This window comes from Pristis pectinata, chromosome 11 (genome assembly GCF_009764475.1).
Source record: "Pristis pectinata isolate sPriPec2 chromosome 11, sPriPec2.1.pri, whole genome shotgun sequence".
NCBI lineage: Eukaryota > Metazoa > Chordata > Chondrichthyes > Rhinopristiformes > Pristidae > Pristis > Pristis pectinata.
The window spans coordinates 23298103-23320676 of NC_067415.1; the positions used below are offsets into that span (position 1 = coordinate 23298103).

Genomic DNA, 22574 nt, shown 5'->3' on the forward strand with positions numbered 1-22574 from the left:
TCCAGTTCTTACACTCACTTTAATTTTAAAGATAATGCTAAAGATAATGCTAATATTCCGAAACAAAATATAATATGCCTAGAAAAACGAAAACTTAGGTGAAACCCATGTATTATTAAACACAATGTCTACATATTTTGCACTCATTTCTGGTATGTCAAGCAATTTTGGTATTATATACAACTAAAAACATTTTGCACATCACTTGGCCATCAATCCCAGATCAAAAATCTTGTCTTTTTTATGAACATGTCATATCAAGTATAAACGTAACCCAGAACAGGAGATAGTAGTTAATGTCGGGGTCACAGGGATTCAACGTGACGGCTCACATATAAATTAAGCTTCAACGTGTCAATCACAATCCAGAGCAGAAGGCGATGAAAAGAGGGCTCCTATTTTGAGGTCATGGTTAACATTTCAAAAATAAATGGTTGAATGCTCAGGAATTCCAAAAATAAAATGATGAGAATAATTAGTCTAGTCATTATGGTGAATGCTTCATGTTTTCACTGCCCTGGACATCTAACAAACTAACAGATTATTCTGACAATTATAGCAAACCGCTACACCAAATTACTTCTGAGCTCCACCTTGTGGATAAAAATATCTGGACTCCACAATATAACTGATACTCGTCCGTACAAAAAAGGTATTTACTTTCTTTTATCTAATCTCTATTTACTATTTATAAACAAATGTGGAAAGGAGATGTATAGATATGTGAAAGAGCGGAACAGATTTATCACTACAGATTGGCAATACAATGACAAAACACAATAATTAGCACATGAAGTTCGTTTTATTCTTACAGCACTGTTTTGAAGCATTGTGGATAAACAGCACATGATCAACACAAAATACAATAGTCGTCACATACAGCATGATTTCTTCCTGCCAAAGATGAAACTGACCAGACAACATGCAAGCAAATAAAATGAAAGACAATAATCCCGGGTTAAAGAACCTCACGTCACAGACATACAAAAAAACCCGCAGAGAATCCGCTATTTCTCTTACATTTGTCCAGCAATGTTCAAAATGTTGCTTGGTAATGGCCTACAGCTGTTTATTGAATATATCTCTGCCATTATCATAGCATTTCCCAACAACCAAAATGCAGCAAATAAAGGCGTACAAAGAACTTGTTTCAATCGGCAATTTTCTGGTTAAATATTCTGTGAATTGTTTTCCCGTTTAAAATCTGGGTAGGGATGTTAAAATTTATGTGTCATAAAAGTAAAATGTAAGATAAAGCTTAATCGCCTGTCAATAATAAACCGGATTTCAAAATGCAGATACCAGGGCAAGGTTTGCAGTTCATCTTTTAATGCAATCTATACCAACGGAAAATGAAAAGAAGAATGGAATGCAATGGCGGGCAGGTGCGAGAATCTTGAATGGGTCTTTGAGCCACATGTTTCTCAATAATTGCTGCATATCTCCCCCCTTCTGTCACGGTCTGGCTGTATCTTCCTACTGTTATCTCCCCTCCAAACTTTACTCACTTTCCCCACTTTCTCTGGTGAAAAGTTGTTATATCTTTAACCTATTCTAGAAGATGATAGAAAATAATTGATCTGGTTCTCCCACGCCACTGATGCTGGCTGCGTTGCTGAGCAATTTCATTATTTTCTGTTAATTACTGGTATCTGCAGCACGTTGTGTTATATGTTGGACCACACAAAAATGTACAAATAATAACCTTCAGGATCCCCGGATGCAAACATTCCTGAAAATTGCAACAATGACTTCATCAAAGGAGACAGAAAGAGGGGGAAAACCGGGGGCAATACTGAGTTAGTGTCCAGCCAATCAAGCTGAGCCAAACTTTCAAAAGGGCGGAGTCCAGGTGATTTATCCAGTCTACGCTCTCTATGCCCCCCCCCCCCCAACCTCTTTCCCTCGCTTCCCCTTCCATTCCCCTCCCTCCCCCACACTTACTCTCTGGTACTCCTGCTGCGCAGTAGGTTGCATGAATCAAGAGGAACGTTTGGCCGCGAGAGTCAGGGGTTCTATAGCCGGAGTCAGTGGGTCTGATCAAAAACAAGACGGGGGAGGGGATCCGATGTGCGAAATAGCTTATGGGTTATACGTGGCGCGTGTACGGTATTTTATTTGGAAAAGCCCGCTGCATTTTTTCCCTATTTGGGGACGATCAATGCATTAAAAAAGTAGTGTTAATGCATGATGCTGTTGATTGCGCATATTAACAACAATCAATTGACAGCTCTATTAAAAACAATCTCAAGGAACAATTCATTACCTGGAATAAGATTCCTTCACAGCTTCATTGATTCCTTTTATGGGTCTCCAAGGTTATGTGTCATGTCAAGACATAAATCAAATAAATACGATGGTTTTCCATAACGTAAATACTAGTCCTAAATGACTGTGGCGGGAATCATGCGTAATTATGTCGTAAATCCAACAATTACTAACTTGCCATTAAAATCAATGAGGAACCTCACAGTGAAAGCGAACTTTTATTGACTTTAGTGTGGTGGTTAGCAGTGGAAGTATGCAAATCAATGTGAAAAGCGGAATATATGGTTTACGTCCTGTTCCACAAACCTAATTTTTTACAAATTAATAATGGCAAGTAATGGCAAGTATAGCAATCTTACGACGTGCCTAGACATGTTTATCTTAATGAGCTAAAATCATGTCCAATTCAGAGTATTCAAGTTCATTTGTCTATATTTGCTTTGCATTTTTAAAAACAAAGTTAAAGTTCACTGAAATGAATAAGGCAGAGCTAGGATTTTGAAAAATTACAAATTTTCATTGGTGTGCTACCGGAACATTCTAATTCCACTCCTCAGTTTATTGCAAGCAAATTATTTCGATTGGTCTCATGAAAAATATTCTAATGTATATTCTCAATCCAAATGGAGGGAATATCATAAATATTTTTTCAATAATTCCTTGTCAGAGTTTTTGTCTTATTTTAAGTGCTCAAGACATTTATAATCACTAAAAACATTTCATGTTATTCTATTTCCAATTACAGAATTACAGTTAGTCACCCATTTAACTCCCAACATTTCCCTGCAAAATGCAGGCCATAATCATTTAAGCAAGTTTGCTTCTAAAATGGCAGTTGCCTGTGAATTTCCTACTCCTCCTCTTGGGGGAGCCTCGATTAGCAAGGTTCACAGATGTCTATAGGAAAAAAATCACTGACTTTCTAATTGTTAAAGCTGTTGAATTCTACGATATTCATGCAATCAGAAGTGCATGTGTGACACTCAGAGTGAGGTGTGCTGGATATTCAACACATGTCTATTGCAACTACATATAGCAAAATAATCCAACACGAAACAAACATATTACAAAAAATGCAGTGGTCTTTCTAAAATTGCATCATGTACTTTGCAGATATTAAATCAGGTGATTGACCAAGTGATTAATTTGAAGTGCATCTAGCCAAATTGGAAGTGAGCCTATGCTTATTTGCTGACAAAGCATAATATGGTGAATTATAGAAAATTATAGAATGACATAGCACAGAAGGAGACTACTCAGTTTATTGTGCCAGTGATGGCTCTTTGACAGAGCTATCCACTTAGTTATTCATCAAAACTTTTCAAATGTTTCCCTTTTATCTGATTCGCTTATGAAAGGTTACCTAATCTTCTCCCATCTCCATGAAAGGCTGTAGATCAAAACACTTCACTAAATTCCCCTATAGCTAATTCTACACATCAGTCCACATTCCCTATCTTACTGGAAATATTTTCTCCATTGCTACACTTGCAAACTTTTTCTGATGTTGAACATTTTGTTTAAATTTTCAATCAGCTTTCTATGGGCTGAGAACAATCTCTGCAAAACTTAGTCTTTTTTCATTTCAGCAACATTTTGATGAGTCTCTTCCACACCATCTCCATGCCTTCACACCCTTCCTAAAACATGCTAACCAGAACAGGACATTGTAACCCAGCCAAAGCCTAACCAGCATTTAATGAAAATTTTGCATAACTTCCTTGATTTTTTGCTCTACTTACAAGGCCAAAGATCCCAAATGCCTTTGTAAACAGACTTCTCTACTTCACATGCCATGCATGTAGATCTCTGTTCCTGCAGCCGTGTTATATATGTTTTATTTACCTTGTATTGCTTCTCCACATTACCCCAATCACAATAAATCATTTCATACTTCTCTTTGTTAAGTTTCTTTGCAAAATGTCTAGCCATTTTATTAATTATGTCCTGTTGAAGTCCTTTATAATCTAACTCCACATACTACAGTTCCAAGTATACCATTTACAAAGTTTGAAATTATGCCCTGTAAAGATAGATCATTAATATAAAGAGCAGCAGCACAAACACTGGGAACTCAATTCCTTAATTCTCTCCAGTCTGAAAAGCAATTGTTCCCTACTCCCCTCTGCTTTCTTTTCCTTAGGCAATTTTGTATCCAAGTAACCAATGCCCCTTAAGTCTCAAATGGTTCAATTTTGCTAACATGTCTGTATGTGGTACTTCATTAAACACCTTTTGAAAATCCAACTAAAAACATCAGCCACACTACTCTTACCTTTAATCGAATTAATGAAACACAAAATGTTTGACACACGTTAATTCATAGCAATTTTTCAAATTATTGCTTCTAAAAAGTCTTCTAGTTCTTTCATTCAGTTGACTAGCCTGTTGACAGGTTTATCACTCTCTGACCTTTTTGACGGGGGTGTAACAACTTCCAACCTTAATTCCCTTGGCAAAGTAGAATACATTCTATCTTGACTGGATAACCTTTTTTCAACTTTCATCTGCCAAAATTAAGTACTTTCTCTGGAGCTTTCCACCATCATTCAGCTGTGTGGAACCATTTTTGCCTTGCTCTATCTATGTCTATTTAGACTTAAATTACCTGCAATAGTTTCTCTTCCTGCAGTCATATAACTAGCTCTGGTGCAAGGACATATATCCTTAGTCACATTCTAATTTTTGTCTGCATACTGTTGTTTGGCAAGATAACCTAAAAACACAGCATGTTCCCACATTTAAACTTCCTCTGAATAGATACTGGGAAGACTGTAGCTCTTACCAATAGTTTCATCACAAACTTAATTTCTTTTCATGCATGCTCACTTATTGGCATACAGATACAGATTATTGTCATCATCGTCGTGGATACCAGTGTTCAAAAGAATTTCCTGGGTGTCATATTAGTTCAGGAAAATGTTGTCAAATGGATTACTAGAATTGCTCAGGACCTGCTCTGAAGAGTGGGAACAGCACTGTGGACCACAAACTACACAGTTGTAATGGTCCTTAACAATTATTCCATAATTTTGATTGTGGCTTATTAAGAATCAATTACTTAGAACAATACAGTTTACTAGAAGCAGAATGTAGGATAATAGTGAATTTAAAGAGAGTTAGAAAAGAGAGTATTGTACATTCGTACTGAAAGTTTGTGAATGATTCACAATTTATAATGAGGCTAATTAGCATTCCATGTGCAAACTAATTCATGAATTAAATCATAACAGACAAGGCTAATGTTAAATTTAATATTTTGCAAAATAACATGCTTTAAAAGTTGAACCTAGAATTTACAAAATGTATACCAATTCTAAAGGTAGATTTTTTTGTAATTATGCCATTATGTACCAAGCAGATCCTTCAGCTCACCATGTCCATGCCACCCACCAAGAACCCATCTATATTGATCCCATTTACCAGCACTTGGTCCAATGCCTCTGTGCCTTAATAACTCAAATGCTCAACCAGATGCATTTTACATGTTGTGAGACATGTGAAACCTTCTTGCTCTACCACCTTCTCAGGGAGTGTATTTAAGATTGCATCCACTTTACTGTTTTAATCTTTGTGCCTACCTTTCCTTACCCACAACCTGCTGTGGAAGAACAAATAAAACAAAAAATCAATAACTTAAACAAAGGAAGAAGAGAAAAAACTGGTAAAATTGCTCTCCCATCTCCCAAAGTGAAGAGACCGCAACCAGTTTGATATCATCAAAATCTCAACTTCCATTTGTAATAACATGTTGATTAATCTAAAAATTACTTCTTGAAAGACAGCAAAGACACAGTATTTGCTACTAACTCAGGAATGCTTTATCACAATTCGATCACACTCTGGGAAATCTAACTTGCCTCACTTTCTTGAGTGTTCAGTTCTGGTCGCCTCATTATAGGAAGGATGTGGACGCATTGGAGAGGGTGCAGAGGAAATTTACCAGGATGCTGCCTGGATTGGAGAGTATTGAATATGAGGAGAGGCTTAAGGTGCTAGGGCTTTATTCACTGGAAAGGAGGAGGATGAGAGGAGACATGATAGAGGTATATAAAATATTGAGAGGAATAGATAGAGTAGACAGTCAGCGCCTCCTTCCCAGGGCACCAATGCTCAAGACGAGAGGTCATGGCTTTAAGGTTATGGGTGGGAGGTTCAGGGGAGATGTCAGAGGGAGGTTTTTCACCCAAAGAGTGGTTGGTGCATGGAATGCACTGCCTGGGGTGGTGGTGGAGGCAGATACATTGAACAGGTTCAAGGGCTTGTTGGATAGGCATATGGAGGAACGTGAGATAGAGGGATATGCGGGAGGAAGGGGTTAGGTAGTGTGAGGGTGGTCTGATGGACGGCACAACATGGTGGGCCGAAGGGCCTGTTTTGTGCTGTATGGTTCTATGGTTCTATGGTTCTTGTTACCTTGATCAACTTTTCAAAGAAATTCCCAGTGATAATTTCTACAGGTCAATGGACTCGAGCTAAAGATCAGTTCCACTGCCCTTTTCAAGAATCAGATGTAAGCTGGGGGCACAAGAAAGTTTTATGCTATTTCTGACATGTCTCTGTTTTCATGCCCATTTCATTATTATGTTGTTTGAGAGATAATAAATAAACCAGCTAATTATTTGAATTGAATGATTACAAAATACTGAGGGATTGATATATTTATAGACATTTTATAGTAGCATCTTGTAAACTAAATTATCTAGCAATCAAAATGGTAGTGTCCACTTGTTTCTTTTCACAGTTCAGTTGATGAGACACGAGGTCAGTCATGGAAACAGTAGAATGGTGGATATGATGATAATGCTCCTTTGACATTTTAGCATTACTCAGTTAGTCATTATAATAGTTCCCTAAAGATGAATGTGAAGAAAGCAAACTTCACAAGTGTGTCCAGTCCTATGTCCAACTAGTAAGAACTCCATACTTGCATGCACCCACAAACTAACAGTAGCATGAATGATCAGCATTACTTTCTCAAGTATATCATCACCATGCAATGAACAGGTAACATAATATATAAATGTATATGTCCAATGAGTAAAATCAAATCTATACATTGTTCTTAAGAATCATTTTGCAAACAAAATTTAGAGACCACCAGTTCAGCAAGAAGAATATTTTATCACATCTCACCAATTACTTGAAACAATTGTTTATTAAAGAAGGAACTTGATGAATGCCTTAATGTACTTCACATAAGTATTCTATAATTACATTTACTTCTGTGACATCTACAAGAAAATCACCAATCCTTAGAGTAACAAAGATTTGTAATATTATCCTCAGAAAAAGAGAAAAAGTAAATCAAGCCACTGATGGAAGTAGATAACATTATGATACATCAATGGAATTTAAAAGCAGAAAGCCTGATGTTGAAATATCAAACTCTTATTTACACTGATTTTTTCTTTTTAAATAGCAGATCCTGAGTAATATAAAATATCTATATGGCAGCCTCAGGCTTCACAAAAAATGCTTTGTCTTTTGCTGTGTAATTTCCTCCCTCCACCCCCAAGAGAGTTTATAATGTTTCTGATTGCCAGTCATTGTACTATTCATTTCCTCATGTAGGGTTCAGGTTTCCACTCAAATGTTTTTCTTTATTCTTCATCTCAAGTTAATTAATTATTTTGAACTGTCCCAGATCCTCTCATGAACAGTGCTGCCAATCTATAATCTTTTCCAAATGTTTTAAGACAACCAAATGAAATTCAAGTCTATCACCAACATATAACCTTGTTTCCATTACCTAGATTTTCTCATGGATAACTTTCATGCTCCAGTAGCTTGTTTAAGATCTTAAAGCTTAAGATCTTTACTGTTATTCTGGAAGAAGAGAAGTGCCCCTGCAATGTTCACAGGGTGGCACCAGCAATCTTAATAATTTTACAGAGGACAGATTATGGAGTGGTGCAATGTGTTCAAAGCCCTTTTGAGCATAAACCACACCTACTATAACAGGAGTTTGAATTTGACACAAGCCAGAGCCTTCATTGCAACATTCTATTTCTGCTACAATTGAAGCTGAGACCTCAGCCATCACATAATGTAAGGTGACTCTGTAGGCAAGTTTTAAAATGGAACTGACCATCATTTTCACCATAATAAGATTTCTTTATTAGTCACATGTACATTGAAACACACAGTGAAATGCATCTTTGCGTAGAATGTTCTAGGGGCAGTCTGCAAGTGTTGCCATGCTTCCAGCGCCAACATAGCATGCCCAGAACTTCCTAACCAGTACTCTTTTGGAATGTGGAAGGAAACTGGAGCGCCCAGAGGAAACCCACACAGTCATGGGGAGAATGTACAAACTCCTTACAAACAGCAGCCGGAATTGAACCTGGGTCACTGGCGCTGTAAGGAAAGGATACACTTCAAGCTCTACCCAGAACCCGGCACAAGCTACTAGCTAGACTCTCCCATGCCATTTGACATTACACTGGAGCCTGACAAAGCACCAAGATTCTCATTGTGTGTGCCCATCAACCGTTTTCAGTGGGCTTCCCACCAAAGTTTCATCTGAGTACTTTGGAATAAAACTCATGTGCTACCTTGCCCTCTGATGTAACCCCTCCCCTGCCTGCAGGCAATTGTGCCCACTGACTCACCACATGCAAATCCTGCATTTAAACTACTCTCTACAGTATCTGACCCGGTGGTTGCTGGTGGCTTATTGAGAAAATCCAACTCAGTTTCATTGTCTTATGAAAACTGGGTGTTCCATACCTGTTCCATCAGTTTGCTGGCTACACTATGTAGGTGAAAATTAACCTGTTTTTAAAGAACTAATCAATTTAAAATAATTTTGTGCTTCAATTTCCCTCCAATGGTTCATATGAACATAGATATTCACAGGAGTAGGGCAACCAGCCCCTCAACTCAACATTGTCCATCTGCTATAATCTTTTACTTTTTTGCTTATGAAGAATCCATTTAACTCTACCTTAAAAATTTTAAAAATATTCAAAAGATATTACTTCCATTGCCCTTTGAGAAATAGTATTCCAAAAACTCATGAACCTCAGAGGAAAAAGATGCTTCATCTCTGTCTGAAATGAGCAACCCCTTATTTTTAAACAGTGACCCCTAATTCTCGATTTTCCACATTCACCATGTCAAGACCTCTTAGGATCTTATCGGATTCCATTGTATCCTCTCTTCTAAACTCCACCAAGTACTAGTCTAAGAGAGTAGATAGCCTGTAAAAATACAATGCATAGGAATGCCCACATAACTTTTCCTTCCTTGCTGCAGCTCCTAACCTCTCAGAGTATCAAAAAGTACAACTCACCTGGGATGCAGCTTGCTCCCACTCCATCACCATCCTTGACTTGAAGAATTTCTATAATTGCAATGCTCAGTTACATAAAAATTAGATCACATAATGCCTGAAGCACCCAATAACTCTATGTCCAATAGGTATGCCATGTCAAATTTTTTACTGTGCCTTATAGTCATTAAGAGTGCTTGTCTGAAATGAGCACTGGGAACATTGTCCAAGCCTGGAGCTAGCAAGTTGCACTTAAGTGGATATTTGGTGAGTGCAACTTCTTGTATATATGTTTATGCAGCCCAATCCCTCATATGGCATTTGCAGGCAACTATTTAGTGCATTCAGTTGTTGGACATTCTTTAGTTAAAATCCATCCAAGTCTTCACTGAATGTATGAACCAAGAAGACACAATTATTTTTTAGGGAGCGGTTATTAATGGTCTTGCTTCATACTTCAATCTTCAACCTAACAGTGAAGTTCTCTGTTTCTAGATGGACCAAGGAAAATATACCTGCTATTTTGACAGGTAGGAAGACCTTTCAGTAGACAAATCCCAGTACTATGCCTGGAAAAGTAACAAATATCAATGTTTTGATCTGGCATTGCACATTAGCCATAGTGAAGATAAAGCATGGCAGGTCCAATGAAAGTACCCTGCAAGATATTACCATTCAGTATGTTATTGGCAATAAATAGCACAAGAACTAACAAATAAATGCTAGTACAGTTTAAGAATGTGGGGGTAAAGACTGAAAGGGGCATCCAACTGCAGTGTTGATTTTGAAATCCTCTCACCATAAATCACTATGCCCAATCCCAATCTCTGGTTCATTCTCTAAATCCTTTAACAGGTCATATTTTAAAAGAATAGCTAAATCCCTATTAAAATTATTTTGACTTTCCTCAACAATTGTAATAATCCTTTGTGCATGAATTGTTTTTCTAACCATCCTTTTAAATTCACTTTGTTAAATTAACACACATCAGTGATCCTTTGCTTCTAAGCATTAAGCAGAAGCTCACCACAACCTTTTGTAATCCTAATGACCATAATCAGGTTACCCTCATTTTTGTTAATCCTGTGGGGAAAAAAATCCTAACTTCTCATATTTATCTTTTAACTTGGAATCCTACTATGAAGCAGAAGACAGATGGCAGTAAAACTTTTCTGGTGTGGAAGGTCACAGAATGAAATAACTTTAAGTATGCATTTCAGCAAATGATCTTCCAACTACATTTGAGGAGCACCTACTTACCTTCCAAGACCCAAATTTATGAAGGAACTACCTAAGCTAATGGCACCCTTTGAGAGATAATAATTTTGACAGGAGCAAGAGGGTAGGCAGAGAACGAGTGGGTCCCCTTAGGGACCAAAGGGGTATCTATATGTGGAGCCAGGCAATGTGAATGATGGCCTGAAAGAATACTTCTCATCTGTATTCACCGTTGAGAAGGACATGGAAGATAGTGGGTTCAGGGAGTGGTATGTGGATAATCTGAGAAGGTGGGGTTGTTAGATGTCATGGGACACATAAGGGTTGATAAATCCTCAAGGCTGGTTAAGATCTATCCCGGGTTGCTATGGGAAATAAAGGAAGAAATAGAAATATTTAAGAAGGGCAGCAGGGAAAAGCCTTATGACAGGGCAATATTTAAGAAGGGCAACAGGGAAAAGCTGTTAAGCCTTATGACAGTGGTAGAGAAATTATTGGAGATAATTGTAAGGGATAGGATTTACGTACATTTGGAAAGGCAGTGGCTAATCTGGGATAGTCAGCATGACTTTATGCTGGCGAATCGTGCCCCACTAATTTGATTGAGTTTTTAGAGGAGGTAACTAAGGAGACTGATAAAGGTAAGGTGGTAGGTGATATCTATGTAAACTTTAGTAAGGCATTTGACAAGATCCCACATGGTAGATTGGTTCAGAAAGTTAAGGCCCATACAATCCAAGATGAGCTGGTAAAGTGGATCCAAAATTGGCTTGGTGACAGGAGGCAGAGGGCAGTGGTAACACAGGAGGAATGATTAGTATGTTAATGGATGACATGAAAGTTGGTGGTGTGGTGGATAGTGAGGAACATTGTCTAAGGTTACAGCAGGATACAGATCAGATGGAAAGTTAGGCATGGCAAATGGAACTTAATCCCAGAAAGTATAAAAAATACATTTTGGGAAGTCAGATAGGGATGGGATATATACAGTAAGGAGTAGGACACTAAGGAATGTTATTGAACAGAAGGACCCAGGGGTCCAAGTCCATAGTTCCCTGAAAGTGGCAACACAGGTGGTTAGAGCAGTGAAGAGGGAAGGAATATGCATGCTTGCTTTCAAGAGATGGGGCGTTATATCACAAAATAAAGGTTAGGCCATGCTTGGAATATCGCGTGCAGTTCTGGTTGCCACACAATACAAAGTATGTGGTTGAGCTGGAGAGAGTACAGAGGAGATTTGCCAGGATGTTGGCTGGATTGTAGGACTTCAGTTATGGTGAGATATTGGATAGACTGGGTTTGTTTTCCCTGGGGTGAAGGAGGCTGAGGATTGACCTGATAGAGGTATATAAAATTATAAAAGGCATAGAGAGGGTAGATAGTTAGAATCTTTCCCATGGTAGGGGTATCAAAAGTAAGAGGAAAGAAGTTTAAGATGAGAAAGATAAGTTTAAAGGGAATCTGAGGGGAAAGTTTTTTTAAAACTCAGTGAGTACTCTGATACTCGTTGCCAGATGAGGGGCAGAGTCAGATACAATCATTGCATTTAAGGGACAATTAGATGGGCACTTAAATAGGCAAGGCAATGAAGGATATGTACCTAATGGGGGCAAATGGGATTTGTGTAGCTGAGCAAAAAGGTTGACATGGATGTGGTGGGCTAAAGGGCTAGTTTCTGCATTGTACAACTCTATGATGTACAGTTGGAGAGCAATATACTTGTATTTTAATATAATTAGATTGAGGTAATGTTCATTATGGCAGAAATAGAACTATTTTATTTCCTTTCCCCACAGTAAATTATAATGTCTGAACATCAGTAAGTAATCCAACCAAAATTAACTCATAAGATTACCAACATGCCTGTGCAAATTACATGTTACTTTGAGTCACAGGTCTTCCCTTTTAGTTGCAATGATACACTATTTTTCTGTTAACAACATGTTTACAAAGTTAATTATAAAATCAGTGAAATTTGTTTACTGCAGTGGGAAATTAAATTTTCAATGTGAGAATTTAGCTGTCAATTAACGCTACTTCATACTTGATTTTCTTTTCTTCAAATTCAGTTTATACCAATATCTGGAAAACGCTACCAGAGGAGGTGGTGGCAATCTTGAGTCATACAGCATGGAAACAGGCCCCTCAGCCCAACTTGTTCATGCCGACTGTGTTGTCCAGCGAACTAGTCCCATCTGCCCGCATTTGGCCCATAGCCCTCTAAACCTCTCCTATCCATGTACTTATCTAGATGGCTTTTAAATGTTGCTAATGTGCCTGCCTCAACCACTATTTCTGCCAGCTCATTCCAAACATGCACCATCCTTTGCGTGAAGAGCTGCCCCTGATGTCCCTTTTAGATCTCTCGCTTCTGATCTTAAACCTATGCCCTCTTGCTTTTAGCACCCCCTCCCTGGGAAAAAGACTATGTGCTTTCATCCTGTCTGTACCCTTCATGATCTTATTTACTTCCATCAGGTCACTCCTCAATCTCCTACATTCTGGAAAATATGGTCTACGCAATCTCTGCTTGTAACTCAGGCCCCCAAGTCCAGGCAACATCTTGGTAAATCTTTTCTGCGCTCTTTCTAGTTTAATAACATCTTTCCTATAACAGGTCAACCAAAACAGTACACAATACTCTAAGTGTGGCCTCAGTAACATCTTATATAACTGCAAACATAACTTCCCAACTCCTATACTCAGTGCTCTGACTGATGAAGGCCAGCATGTCAAATGCCTTCTTCATCACCCTATCTCTTTGTGATGCTGCTTTCAGAGAACTATGCACTTGCACTGTTAGGTCCCTCTGTTCCATAACACTTCCCTGGGCCCTACCATTCACTGTACAAGTCCTACCCTAGTTTGATCTTCCAAAATGCAATACTTCACATTTATCTGGATTGAAAGCCATTTGCCAATTCTCAGCCCACATACCTAGCTGATCAAGATTCCCCTGTAATTTTTCATAACCCTCTACACTATTTACAACCCCACCTATTTTAGAACTACCCACAAACTTACTAACCATGCCTCTACTTATTAGCCATCATATTAGTGTCGATAGGCACAAAGGAAAAATGGTGTTCTTTACTAAAACACAGAGAACAAAAACAAAACTCAGAGGGGCAGTATTTTCCTGACAGCCTTCTGCAAATTTTATTACTTGATTTTACAGCCCCTGCAAATTAAATGGTTCCCATCCACTTATCTTACCTGGCCAGGAAACAAAGGGCCAATCGAGCTGACCCTCTTCACCCAACTGGTATTCGGCGAAGCATGGTGAGGTCTGGGAGCAAGTTGATCTCAAAGGCAAGTAGGCCTCAGGCAATGTGCTGCAGAGGCCCAGCCCTCAGAGAATCCTGACAACCTTTGCTAGGAGGCAAAGCAGTGGGCAGAGCTTTACATTCTGTGAAAGCTGGGAGTTACTTCTCTACAGTTTTTAAGTCTCTGATATTCAAAGATATTTAAAACATTATTAAAATTGCTGCAAATAATTTTAAAAAATTGAAGATATTTAAAGGCAAAAGCATTGTAATTAAACATTAAAAAACTTAAGAAATAAGTTAAAAAGTGAAAAAAATAAATCAGAAAAAATACAAATGTTACCTTTTCCCTCCTAATATCCATGCTGGGAATGAGCATTCAAAATGTCCCAGACACACAAAGCATCTGCATAAGCCTAGGATTTATTTACCTGGGGGCTGCTGAATACTGGCAGCTCCCTTTGGAAGCATTGATCACAGCTAGTATGATTTGGCCCATTAAAAATAGAAAATGCTAGAAACACATAGGCAACATCTGTGACAAGAAGCAAAGTTAACCTTTCAAATCAATAACTTCATTAGAAGTGGAAAAGACACTGAGAAGTGCTGAGCCAGGAAACAGAACAGAGATGAGGTCTCCAATGGGGTGAATGCCCGGAGAGGTTCCATGGATGGGGCCAGCTCCTCTGACTTCCTGATCAGCAAGTACTACTGTAATTACCAACAACTATCCTTTTTCAGGTCAAAAGGTGGCTGCTGTCTGCCAAACTAGTGTCCTTTCAACTGCATGCTTAGAGATCCCCTATCTTATAACACATAAAGAGGCCAATTGGCTCACTGGAACCATGCAAGTTCTTGGGGAGTTTTTCCAGAAGGTCAGGCAGCATCTACCATTAACTTACACTAAGGGGTAATTTACAGTAGCCAATTAACTTATCTCACTTTACCACTGGGAGAGACTGCTGAGCTCCATCTATATATGCTCTGCCGTTAATATGATGTGACTGATCTTTTACTGCAGTGTCAGTTTCCTGCACTAACCTTCCTTATTACCTAAAAGTCTATCGATGTCATCCTGAATATTCTCAGTGACTGAGCCTCCACAGCCTTCTTGGGTAGAGAATGTCAAAGGTTCTCCACCTTTGAAGAGGTTGGCTTATACATATTGCATGTTTGAAGAATGAGAGGTGATTTTAATGAAACGTGTATGATTCTGAGGGGCTTGATGTAATATATGCTGAGAGGATGCTTCCTTTTGTGGGGAATCTAGAACTGGGGGCATAGTTTCACAGTAAAAGGTTGCCCATTTAAAATGGAGAAGAGGAAGGATTTCTGCTCTTAGAGGATGAAGAATGTTTGACATTCTATACCCCAGTGAGTTGAGATAATGAATACATTCCAGGCTTTATAGGTGGGTTATGGGGATCGGGCAGGGAAATGGAGCTGAGGCCAAGGTCAGCTCAACTCTAATCTTATTGAATGGTGGAGCAGACTCAAGGTGCCACATGGCCCAGAAGTGCAAAAGACATGGTGAACTAGTTTCAACTTTCTTTAGCTTGGTGTTGCATAGATAACCGATCTCATCTCACATTCAGATGCAAGTCTTCAGTCCATTTGACACATTTTGCACAGCAAGAAAAAATGGCCACATTCAATAAACTGGCAAAGGCTATGTCCCAACATTCCAACTGCAGTGCTAAAGACTGTGTTCAAGAATTTTCTGTGTCTTTAGCCAAGCTGTTCTAATGCACCTACAAATATTATCATCTAGCCAATTGAGGATAAGTGACCATGGAAGATGATAAGAATGTTCCTTTACACAGTAAGTCATGTAGCTTCTGAAGGAATAATGAAAGCAGAGTCACTAGAAAATTTTGAAAGAGAATATTCAGGAAAAATTGTAAGGTTATTGGATAATTTCCAAAGACTGGTACAAGCACAATGTGTGAATAGCTGCGTCCATTACCATGTGATGACATCTCAAGACCTCTCTACTCACACTCAAATCCTCTTGCAATAAAGGCCAACATGCCATTTGCCTTCATAAATGCAAACTAGAAGTTTCTCCACTACCATGGTTGAGGCCAACCCCAAACTAGAGGAACACCACCTTTAGTTTAGCCCTCTGATGTGCAGCCCAAAGCCCAATTTCAGGTAACCCGCTCTCCGTGTTCCTTTCCCACTTTTACCAGTCTGTTCAGGATCACTCTTTCTTTGTTCACTTTTCCATCTTTTCCCCCACCACCCTCCCCATTCGTTACCAAGGGTCATCACTCTCCCCCACCTGGTTCCACATACCCATCACCCACGAACCATAAACTTTGGTTTCTTCTCCCTTGGCTTAACTTTCCTATCTCCACTCCTCCACACTTGGTTGCATCTGCCCATCATCCCTGCCTTATCTGATTCCACCTTTCACCTACCAGACTCTGCCTCAACACTCCCCATCCCACATGTGACTCTATCTGCCCATTACCACCTCCCCCACCCACCCATCTCGTTCCACCTATCACTTTCCAACCTCCGCCTACCCCTCCCTCTCACTTCTATATACTAACTTTCTTCCCACTACATTCTCAGTCCTGATGCAGATCTTGACAGGAAACATCGGCTATCCATTTGCCTCCAAAGATGTCGCTTAACCCGCTGAGTTCCTTTTGCTCCAGATTCCAGCATCTGCAGTCTCTTGTGTCTCAAGTTTGCATTCATAAATGCTTATGAACCTGCATATTGACATTCATTTTTCTGTCAAAAAATACTCATCCCACTGAATGCTGCTATCTTTAAATCCCTCATCATTTAAAAAATATCCTTTCCAATTTTTTTCTACTGAAGCAGATGAACTTACATTTTTCCATATTATATTACATCCATAATGTTCTTGCACATTCAATTAGCTAATAGTCAGACACATAGACATTGGAGTGGGAAGGTTGGAAAGTGGCAAGAGAAGCTGCGGTGAGATTTATGCAGTATTACTTAACTTTAGGTGATGATGATATTGCCAAAGCACAACATGAAGGCTAGAAGTTAAATGTAATAACTCAAGTCTGGAGTTCCCATTCAGCTATGATGATGTAAGTACGACAATGGAGAATTCTCTTAAATCTATCTCTTTCTATTGTCTATAGCTTTGACAATGATAATAGTTTCTTTCATTTATCATTTCCCTTTATTATTTTGGACAACAGCAGTAAAATCACTTTTAATCTTCACTGGTTTAAGAGTTCTGACTTTCTTTGCATAAACAAGGTGGTAACGCCATCATCTTTATTTTACCCCCTAGATGATGCCTCACTCCCCGACAAGCTCAACACCTTTTATGCACACTTTGAAAGGGAGAATAACACTACACCTGTGCGAATCCCTACAGCATCCGATGACCCTGTGATCTCTGTTTCGGAGGCTGATGTCCGAACATCCTTCAAGAATGAACTCTCGCAAGGCATCAAGCCCCGCTGGTGTACCTGGCCAGGTACTGGAAACCTGTGCTGACCAACTGACTGGAGTGTTCAAGGACAATTTCAAGCTCTCACTGTCTGAGATTCCCACCTACTTCAGAAGGGCAGCAATCATTCCAGTGCCCAAGAGCAGGGTGAGCTGCCTCAATGAGCATAGCCCAGTAGCACTCACATCTACTGTGAGGAAATCCTTCAATACCTGGACCCACTGCAATTCGTCAACCGCCACAACAGATCTACAACAGATGCAATCTCATTGGCTCGCCAATCTGCTTTGGAGCACCTAAATAACCGCAAGACGTAGGTCAGGTTACTGCTTATCAATTACAGCTCAGTGTTCAACACCATCATTCTCTCGGTACTAATAACCAAGCTTCAAATCCTGGGCCTCTGTACCTCCCTCTGCAACTGGATCCTTGACTTCCTTATAGGGAGACCATAGTCAATGTGGATCAGTAATAACATCTCCTCCTCACCGACTATCAACACAGGTGCACCTCAAGGATGCGTGCTTAGCCCACTGCTCCACTCTCTCCACACTCATGACTGTGTGGCTAAGGACAGCTCAAACACAATCTATAAATTTGCAGATGACACCACTGTTGTTGGTAGAACCTCAGATGGTGATGAGCAGGAATACAGGAGTGTGATAGGTCGGTTGGTTGAGTGGTGTCGCAACAACCTCACACTCAATGTTAGCAAGACCAAGGAACTGATTGTGAACTTCAGGAAGGGGAAGTTGGGAGAACACACACTAGTCCTCCTGGGCATCAACATCTCAGAGGATCTATCCTCGGCCCAACACATTGATGCAATCACAAAGAAGGTACACCAGCAGGTCTACTTTGTTAGGAGTTTGAGGAGATTTGGTATGTCACCAAATATTGTTGCAAATTTCTATAGATGTACAGTGGAGAGCATCCTGACTGGTTGCATCACAGCCTGTTATGGAGCCACACCATATGCTATATGTCAGTGATAATAAATCTGATTCTGATTCTGATTCTGACCTAGTCAGGATTTTGTCAAAACCATTTGGCTCTGGATTTCATTGCAACTTAGGTCCAAACATGAACAGAAGAGCTTAACTATTTAGGCCTACTGGAAGTTATGTTCTTCATATCAAGGTACAATTACAACAATGATGCAAAAGAAGCCTAAAAAAATTGAAGTTTATGGGGATCATGAAAACAGCTCCTGTGGCTAGGGTCATATGTGGTACAAAGGAAGATGGGTGAGGTTGTTGGAGGTCAGTCATCTTATCCCAAGATATAAATGCAGCAATTCCTTAGGGCAGCATCCTAAACCCAACCTCATTCAGGTATTCTATCAAATCTTCATTCCACCAGAAAATCAGAGTGCACACTATGCTAATAACTGGACATTGTTCAACTCCATTTGTGCCAATGAAAGAGTACCGTCCAGCAGGAAGAGAGCAATATTTAGGTTTGGGCTGATGTGGCACGGGAAGAAGACAACATTTACTCCACACATCTATCAAGCAATGTCAGCTCTCCATAACATACAGTAGCAATATTATCCCCTCATCTACCCCAATCAACATGTTGGGGATAAATGTTGACTAGAAACTGAACAAGAGAAGTCACATAAACAATTTGGCTATTGTAAAAGCTAAGATGGTCTGTACAGTACTGAGTAACTCCTCAAAACTATTGTACTACTTTCAAAGCAATAGTCAGGAGTTTGACAGAATCCTTTCCAATGGCTTGAAGGGATACAGCAACAAGAACATTCAATAAATTCAACACTTGAACAAAGTAGTTAGCCTGATCTGGACCATTCCCACTAGTTTAAAGAACCACACCCTGCACCATTAGATTCCATAACTGCATAGTGTACAGGAGTTGCCATGGAGCAACATCCAGGATTGTTATATCCAACTACTAGAGTAGCAGTAGCGCACATGAACACACCAAGTTTCCTTTTAAGCCACAAGTTCAGACTTATATTGCCCTTCATTGTTCCTGGAATTCTCGACTTAATTATAATGTTGGAGAAGCTTCATCTGGAAATTGGATATCTTGTAGATCAGTTGATATTGAAAGTCTGCAACAATATTTAAAGAAAAGGGATGAAAGTGGAAAAGATCAATATTTTCAGAAAACATTTTTGCAGCAACTGCAACAGAAATTCTATTAAAAAGGAATAAAAACAGAAAATGCTAGAAACACTCAGCAGATCAGGAGGCATCTGTGGAAGGAGAAACAGGCGAAGACCCTTAATCTAATGTTAAAAACACGTCTTTAGCTTAGAAATCTGTAAGTGGAAGTAGTAAAAATTAATTCCAAACCCCTACTTCCCTCTTTGCTGCAGCTAAGAATCTCTTCAATGAATTTTTAAAACAGCCTGCTCCTACTATTGATGCTTGATGGTTTGTATAGGTGTTGGGGTTAGGATGGAGATCAGGAACCTGCAGAAGCAATGCAAGCAGAAGCAGATTTGGTACCAGGGTTGACCTTGGCTTGCACTTACTCAAGAATTTCCTGTTTATTTCTGAAAGGAGCTATGTCTGCCTATACTGAGGACTCGCCAAACATCAGACTAGAAGGGTTACAAATATTAAAATTACTTTTCTATCTCCACATGAATTTGTTTTTTCCTTAGCCATTTTTAGTTGCAATTCAGATGGCAGAGATTTGAACATTATCTCTAATAAAATAATTTATAACAATTATCTATTAGATAAAAATAGAGGAGAATGTGGGAAATACTTCATAGGTGAAGTAGTATCTATGAAGAGTAAAAAATCGTTAATGTTTCAGATTGACAACCTTTCATCAGAACTGTTAACTCTGTTCTTCTTTCCAAAGATGCGGCCTGACCTGCCGAAGCTTTCCAGCTACCTTTGTTTCTAATTTAGATTTCCAGCATCAGGAGTTTTTGCTTTTCGTCTTCTAACTATTAAGCTGTTTATGCGCTGGTCCTTTAAGTCAGATTCCAGAAGCCTGGTGCCTGTGATTTGCCCCGACAGTTAAATGAGGATTCCACTGAATAGTGATGACATACAGACCTAGTATTACCTCGGATGACAAGTCTGCTGCCAGTTTGTAGAAAACAGATTTAACAGCTTAAATGCGGGAGCATGGTTCCTATACGTCATGTTCTGGAAATCTTACACAAAAAACCAACATAAAGGTTCTTTCAGTGTACATAATAATGAAACCTTGTATCTTTATTTATTCCTAGTAATATACATTTCACATTTCAAATACTGCAGCCTTTAGGGTGCCATTTCATGAAATAATTATTGTCCTCCATCAATACAGCTGCTCATTATTTTATAACCCTTTTATTATTTGAAATTTATTGCAAAGAACAAGCTCTGGTTATTGCCAGTCACTTTCATTCTTAAGTGATAAGTTCTTATTTCACAAGGTCAAAATCTGGTGCTGCATTTCTTTTGGAAACATGACATTCATGAAGGTGAATGAAATTATACCAACGTTTAAGCACAGAAGAGTTTAATGTCAGTGTAGCACAAGTGCTTCTTGGTTATTAGGCCTGTAAGAGACACTGACTACTTTACATTGGAAGCTATTGTTGAGCAAGACTGGATATCAAGGACACATGTAAGTAAAACACATAGCCACAGTTAAAGACTTGGATCAATATTAATGTGACTTTCATTTCATGCTTGCCCAACTCCAATAAGCTGACAATATACTCTGATTATGTGATGTGCCTCCAAGTAACAAAAAGGTTATTAGATTGCAGAAGTGAAAATGGAATGCAGTATTTTATTGACAGCTTCACTAATAGATTTTACTGATTTTAAGATTATCTTACGCACGGTTGATGCTGAATACAGCTATCTTTAAAATACAAAATCAGTATCAATATCAAAGAATAAGATTCAACACAAAATAATAAACTCTGTAAAATAATTATTTTCAAAAAAATGATTAAAGTTCCAGTCAAAGCTTTTCCCACAATGTTTATTTTGTAGACAGGTAAGAAAATGAAACAAAAATGCTTTAACCACAGGACTGGGTAAACAGTAATTGGAAAATAAAAATGATGACACGGTAAACTGTATTCCATATAGAAGTTGAATAAAAAGACACCAGGGATGCCACAAGTGGAGAATACAAGGGAAGTGAAGGGGATAGATCCTCAAAAAAAAAATTCACTATCCTCATCTGCAACCATAGCATGGTTACAGCAAAGGAGGAGACTCATTCAGCCCATCATGTCCTTGCCAAGTCTCTACCAAAGCAACTCACTAATCCTGCTGGCCAGCATTTTCTCCATAGCTTTGCAAATATTTCTCACCATATATTTATCCAATTACATTTTAAAGCTCATAATGGAACCCACATCCAGCCAATCAGCGAGCGGTGTATTCCAGAGTCTTGACACAAACTGTGTAAAAAGGTTTTTTTCCTCATATTATTCTTAATTCTCTTCCCCTTTATTTTATACCAGTGACCTGTAGTCCTCAACTCCATCATCAAAGCAAACAACCTCCTACTATCCAGACTGTCCAATCTCCTCATTATTTTATATGCTCCCATTAAATCTCCCCTCAGTCTTCTCTAAAGGAAACATGATACTTCAATTCAGGCCAGAGCAGTGTTTTATCAATTTCAGTTCTTTCACTTATTTCCAATATTAATTGGGATGATAAACATAATGCTTTACAGCGCCAGTGACTCGGGTTCAATTCCGGCTGCTGTCTGTTAGGAGTTTGTATGTTCTCCCCGTGTCTGCGTGGGTTTCCTCCGGGTGCTCTGGTTTCCTCCCACATTCTAAAGACGTATGGGTTAGGAAGTTGTGGGCATGCTACGTTGGCACCGGAAGCATGGTGACACTTGTGGGCTGCTCCCAGAACACTCTATGCAAAAGATGGATTTCACTGTGTGTTTCAATGTACATGTGACTAATAAAGATATCTTATCTTATTATTATCTTAATAGTAACATAATACTAGATGTAGAGGAGAAAAAGATGGCAACATAATGGCAATAACCTTTCCAATCACAAAACCTAAAGAGCCAAATCATTTTGACTCAGAAAGTTAATTGAATGCTTGGCTATAATCACATGAGTTCTCACAGAAATAGC

The 22574-nt window shown here is 38.9% G+C and overlaps 1 protein-coding gene across 1 annotated transcript in view; it reads right to left on the reverse strand.

The window, feature by feature from the left end:
- nbeaa (neurobeachin a) overlaps positions 1-22574 on the reverse strand; it is a 560854-nt gene that overhangs the window by 191998 nt on the left and 346282 nt on the right. The gene's annotated exons all lie outside the window — the stretch shown is intronic.